Source organism: Cibotium barometz, chromosome 31, assembly GCF_041138505.1.
Source record: "Cibotium barometz isolate CiBa-2024 chromosome 31, ASM4113850v1, whole genome shotgun sequence".
NCBI lineage: Eukaryota > Viridiplantae > Streptophyta > Polypodiopsida > Cyatheales > Cibotiaceae > Cibotium > Cibotium barometz.
Window position 1 is genome coordinate 35,826,221 of NC_141076.1, and position 6,643 is coordinate 35,832,863.

General features: G+C 42.4%; 1 pseudogene across 1 annotated transcript; it reads right to left on the reverse strand.

The window, feature by feature from the left end:
- Positions 1-1,866: 1,866 nt before the first annotated feature.
- On the reverse strand, positions 1,867-6,178 carry LOC147620804 (pentatricopeptide repeat-containing protein At2g03880, mitochondrial pseudogene; annotated as a pseudogene). Its single transcript, XR_015269996.1, has one exon. The product of XR_015269996.1 is annotated as a pentatricopeptide repeat-containing protein At2g03880, mitochondrial pseudogene (transcript).
- Between the last annotated feature and the right edge of the window lie 465 nt (positions 6,179-6,643).

Genomic DNA, 6,643 nt, shown 5'->3' on the forward strand with positions numbered 1-6,643 from the left:
TAATCACATACATGATACAGTCGATCAAACTAGTACCCAAAAGTGGCATAGATCCCTAAGACTATTATAATGCATCTATATGATGATAAGTTGAAGCCTTAGTTGGCACCTTGAACACAAAAAAACATTCTCCTTCATTACTCTGGATGACTACATCCACTTCAAAGGTTGTTGAACCCTTAGTTGATGTCTTGAACACAAAGAAACACTCTCCTTCATTATTGTACCTAGGAAGTCCACATGTCTTATTTGAGGTTTAATATGTCATCAAAATCATTAGAGCTAGGTTGTGGTCCCAATCAAGGTACCTACTTTTACTCTAGATGACTAGATCCACTTCAAAGGATGTTGAACCCTCTTGAACACAAAGAAACACTCTCCTTCATTACTCTACCTAGGGTATCCACTCCTATGTGATGTCTTATTGAGCTTCAATATGTCATCAAAATCATTAGAGTCAGGTTGTCGTCCCGATTGGGGCACCTATTTTTACTAAGTACATGATTTGTATTTTTATTGGTAGTGGCATGCTAACCAATTATTCTCAAGTAGTTTCATGGAATTTCAAGTTAATTTGACTTCCTATTTCTTCAAAATCACCTTGAGCCACTTTTGTGGCTCAAATACAAGACTGGTGTTGAGAAAGTTCTTTAAAGACACCTGATAATTAAAATATCAAAGGGAGGAGGGATCACTATCCTCCACTTCCAAAGCGTCAAAGGAGTTCCTTGAATAAATAAGAGAAGATATGGGAGATCCTTTACTCCTCCCCTTGTCGGTCGCTTGACCAAACACTTATCGCCACATGTCTCCCCCATGAAGATCTCTTGACATGCATACCAACCCCACACTCTTAACGGTCACACCGCCCATGTTGTAAAGGACCCTTGGAGTGAGAATCTATTTTAGAAGTTTTTCTTTAACATTCCATATCCATTGATCTTATAAAATTTCTCTATTTTTTAAGGATTATACCATCGTTTCGGGAGTTTCCTTGAAAGTATTCTATGTTAATGCATACTTTTTCAAAGATTTTACTAAGCACCATTTCTTCTCTTAGTTTATTGGCCATGGTTGTAATGATCTCAAATATGTGTTGACATAGCGTTCTTATGCCTTCCCCTTTCTCAAAGAACACTATGTTTTGGGCAAACCAAATGACTCAACAAGCTAGCAAGAGAGCTGACTAGCACTACATTCTCCCTTCTTTCAGCTTGCAAAATCCATAGCAAAGAATAAAAATTGACCATTTTTCATTTGATCCTAAATGCATCGTGCATTGAAAGTACGTTTGAGGTCAACCACCACTTGGCTCGAGTGGCTCAGCTGATCACGACCCACCCTAACCAAGAGGCCATGGGTTCGAGCCCTGACACTGTAAGGTTGCGTGTCTGAATGGCATAGCTTCTAGCTCGGCTACATCCCCTCTTTGAGGTCAACCAGCACTTGGCTCGAGTGGCTCAGCTCAGCACGACCCACCCTAACCAAGAGGCCATGGGTTCGAGCCCTGACACTATAGGGTTGCGTGTGTGAATGGCATAGCTTCTAGCTCGGCTACATCCCCTCTTTGAGGTCAACCAGCACTTGGCTCGAGTGGCTCAGCTCATCACGACCCACCCTAACCAAGAGGCCATGGGTTCGAGCCCTGACACTGTAGGGTTGCATGTCTGAATGGCATAGCTTCTAGCTCGGCTACATCCCCTCAAAAGGGGGCTTTCGGGAGGAAAAAAAAAGGTATTTTGAGGAATCTCGTGACCACATTGCAATTCCAAAAAAAAAAACCCACATCCTCCACTCCTTACAAGAACCCACATAAGGTAGAGTTGGGGACCAAGGTTTTTGCTCTAGCTCTCACCCACAAAAACCTTCTGGATTAAGAGTCGTTTCAAGATTTATAATTTTCGCCTCATATTGGTCTTCTAAATGGTCTAGAAAGCACATATTTCCATTACCCAATGCTGCCCCAAGTGACTCCCCACTTTTCATTGAGCCTTCCTTGTAACCAGTCTCAGAAAAGCACTGTTAACCTTGGCCAGACACTTTCCCATCCAACTTTCATTTCCCTTGGGTATTGATCCCATGGCGTTACTCGCTTCTTTCTTTTGGTCCAAACTCCTTGCCCATTGAATTTCAAATTGACTGTCTGGAATGTATGCTGAGACCCAATGGAGTCATCTTCCAGTCCACTAAATTTACCACCTCTCCCATGCCACTTTAGTTTGTGTTTCATATAATTCCAAGTAATTTTCCATAAATCCAATCACAAATTTTGGGTTTGGAATAGATCACACATAAGAGATCCAAGACCTACACATTACACAAAAGATCCAATGAAGTTTCCCTATTGAGGAAAGCTCTCAGGTTCCACTTGGCAGCAGGTTTATCCACTATAATCTTTAAGTTCAAATTTTTAAGACCTCCTGCATCCTTCAGCAAGCAACACATATTTCATTTACTAGCTGTGAGAGGTATCTCTAACCACGCCAATTGCTGGTTGGAGGCTTGCCAGCAGCAAAGAAAATGAATCACACTGGAACCTTGTTGATTTGAATGAACTTTCGTGCTAAGCTCAAGGAGGTGTACAATTTAGTAAGTTCAATCTCTGCCTTGTAGAGGACCAAGTCCCACCTTTGTCCCATTGTGAGGTTCTTTCCCAGAGGAATACACAAATTTCTCAAAATTTTGCCCCCAGTTTCGAAGACTTTGCACCTGCTAGGAGGATTCTTACTAGTTTTACAAAGACCATGAAACTCTAGAATCACAAGGTACAAGTTCATTTTATCTTAGGCTTTATATAAATCTACTTCAAGAAACATATGTTTCTCCCCACTCTATTCAACCCTTCCATAGGATGATGATGGAATCTACTATGTAGCGGCCTTTAATGAAACCCTTTATGCTCTTCTTGGATAAGATCCTTCATCCAAACTCTCAATCTCAGAGCAAGAGCCAAGAACCGACGAACAGAGTCTCTTAGAATGATTTCTCGCCTCACAATCTTTGAGATGAACTTCGATGCAGTGTGGCAATCGCCACACACTCGAAGGTTTTTGATTATGCACAAAGGTGTCCCAGATGTTGTATTGATGAGCCCAAAAGCAATAGCCAGTTTCTCACTATGATGACGGAGGATTAGCTCTTTATGTTCTTCCTCTACATCATGCCTTACAAAGGAAGTGTCCGGATCATAACCTTCTGCTTTCATATTTTCAAAAAGCATGTCCAGCTCTGCATGAATTTCTTTGATTTGAGGATGTGATGTGTCATTTGCTACGAATCCATACACCTGTGCACCAATTTCAATGTTGCTGCAACCCGCCTGCTTTTGAACCCCTCTTTCCTTCATCGTTTTGATCACTTGGGCATGATCACTCCACATGTCAAATGCAGCATATATATTCGATAACATTATATAAGTGACTGCGCTCTCCGGTTCAGACTTAAGAACTTCTTCTGCTGCTATCTTCCCTACAGACAAATTGCAATGGATTTGGCAGGCTCTGAGCAATGCCTTCCACATGTGTGAGTTAGGTTGAAATGGCATTTTTTTAATAAAATTGAGGGCTTCCTCCAAGTGCCCGGTGCGACCAAGAAGGTCAATCATGCAGGCATAATGATCCACTGTCGGTTCAATTCCGTGAACTCGATTCATAGAGTTGAAATAATCGCAGCCTTCTACTGCTAAGCCTGCATGGCTGCAAGCACACAGAACACCGAGAAAAGTGATGTGATTTAAATTTGTACCTTCATGTTGCATATGATTAACAAGTTGCAAAGCCTCCTTGCCATGCCCATGCTGGGCATACCCTGAAATCATTGCATTCCAGGAGACAACGTTACGTGTCGGCATAGTGTCTAGCACTTTGCGTGAGTCTGTTGTGCTTCCACTCTTTGAATACATGTCCACAAGAGCGTTCCCCACTAATATGTTTTCTTCCAACCCATGCTCTACAGTGAGTGCATGTACCATCTTTCCCTTTTCCAGGGCTGCTAGGCCTGCACAAGCATTCAGGGCATTCATAAAGGTAAACTCATCTTGCCGTATCCCTTCCAATTCCAGTTGACAAAAAAGTTTTAAGGCATGTTTTCCTTGTCCATTGTTCGTGTAAGCTGCAATCAATGATGTCCATGACACAATGTCCCGCTTGGGTAGTTTGTCAAACACTTGCCGTGCACACTCTATGCTTCCAGCTTTGGCATACATGTCAATAAGACTACTCCCAACAAAGACATCAGAATCAAATCCACCCTCAATAACATGCGCATGGATCAAATTACCCATTTCCAGACAACCTATGCTAGCACATCCATTGAGAGCCCGGACAAAGGTTATTCCGTCCGGCTTCACACCTTCATTCTGCATTTTCCAGAAAAGTTTGATGACCTCTTCGTGAAGCTCATCTACAGATATAGCTAGCAAAATGGCATTCCATGAGACAACATCTCTATTTGACATGTTGCTGAACACTTGCCATGCATCATGTGTGCTCCCACATTTAGAGTACGTATCCACAAGGGTATTCTCCATGAAGATATTGAATTGAAGTCCAGATTCGATGAAGTTGCCATGAAGTATCCTTCCATGGTCCAAATTCTGGGTAGAAGCAATAGCATTTAGGGTGCCCACGAAGGTCACTGCATCTGGCTGTATGCCAGACAATCCCATCCTTTGGAAGAGGTTGAGAGCCTCTAGGGCATGTCCATGCTTTGTAAGTCCAGTAATCATTGAGTTCCATGACACAACATCGTGTTCTGGCATTCTTTCAAATACCTCGCACGCATTGACAATACTTCCACAATTGGCATACATGTTGGCAAGGGCATTCCCCACAATGATGAGTGACTCGAACCCAGTTTGCACTGTGTAATCATGGACGGCCATGCCACACTTTAAATCTTCTACTACAACACATGCATTCAGAATGCTGACAAAGGTAATCTCATTTGCCCTCACAGGTTCACATATCATTTGGCCAAAAAGAGTGAAGACTTCTTCGGTATGTTCATGCTTGACATAACCTCCGAGCAACGCGTTCCAAGAAACTACATTTCTCCCAGGCAGGATATCAAAAATTTTGCGGGCATCTTGAATGCTATCACACTTGGCGTACATGTCAATGAGGGTGTCCCCAATAAACACATTCACTTCTGTGACCGTTTCCAGTATATATGCATGCACCTGCTTGCCCAGTTGTGCATTTCCTACGATGGCACATGCATGTAAGACGGTCACAAATGTAACCTCATCTGGTTCTAAACCATCCATTAGCAATCCTAAAAAAAAATCCAAAGCAGCCAGGGCATTCCCATGCTTGATATGTCCTGTGACCATTAGTGTCCATGAGATCACGTCCCGTGTAGTCATTCCCTCGAACACTCGGACTGCATCCTCTATCCTCCCGCATTTCATATACATATCCAGGAGGGTATTCCATATGGAAATGGTTAGCTTGATTCCATCAATTATAAGCTGGGCATGAACTACGGCACCTTGCTCCAAGTTTTTAAGGCTGGTGCATGCTCTGAAGATGGTGACAAAAGTCACCTCATCTGGCCTGACTTCTTCTACTCTCATGTCTCTAAAGAGACTTATAGCCTGTTGAGTTTGTCCCACATTGATGTAGGTCAAGATTATCGTATTCCATGTAAACACATTCCTGTCTGGCATGTTAACAAACATGCGGTGCGCGTCCTCAGTGTTTCCACATTTGGCATACATATTGACAAGAGCTGTTCCTAGATAGAGGTTTGGCAACAGTCCACTTCTAAGGATGTGCTCATGCACCCTCCTACCCTCTGCCAGCAGTCTGCCATCCGTGCATAGCCGTAAGAGAGAAGCAAAAGTGTAGGAGTCTGTAATGCTACCTTCTTTTCCCAGGACATGGAGCTCATGTTGTAACTCCTCTTGTTTACAAGATATCTTTGTTTTTGCATCCAGTTTCTTCTTAGATGCACTGGTCTGCCCTTTATCACGAGAACAGAGTATGGCAGAAGTGCTCTGCCTGGTGCACTTTGGCAATCGAAAACTAATGCATCCAACAACCTGCATCCATGGAGCAAGAGCATACCCGCCCTCATGGGCTGGCCCGAGCCTCAAATGGTGGAGTTTCCTGCAGGCTCTGACGGACCAATTAACACTTTTAGCCTAGCATGTTAATACAGCCGACATCTTCATCTTTTCTGTAACTAAATATTATTAATATCAAAGTATCTTTTCGTTTAGGTAAAGGCCATACATTGAAAACCTAAATGGCAACAATTTTGGATGGGGGGTTTACATCTTCATCTTTTTTTAACTAAATATTATTAATATCAAACTATCTTTTTGCAAAAAAATAATAATTATGTAGGTAAAGGCCATACATTGTAAACCTAAATGGCAACAATTTTGGATGGGGGCTTACACTCAATCAAGAGAGTCTCTCTCCACTCGTGAGGTGTGAGGTCCTGGGCCTATGGTACACAATCCCATTCATACTCTTTCCAAAATTGTAATTCCCTCCAGTATTTGGTGCTATTCCACAAAGTTTGGTAGAGCTTCACTTTTTTATATGACGAAATTCCCCAAGTTTTACAAAGGTGATGTAATTTTAGACTTTCCCCCAACATTCCATGCATGAATGCAATGGGGAGAGAGCATATT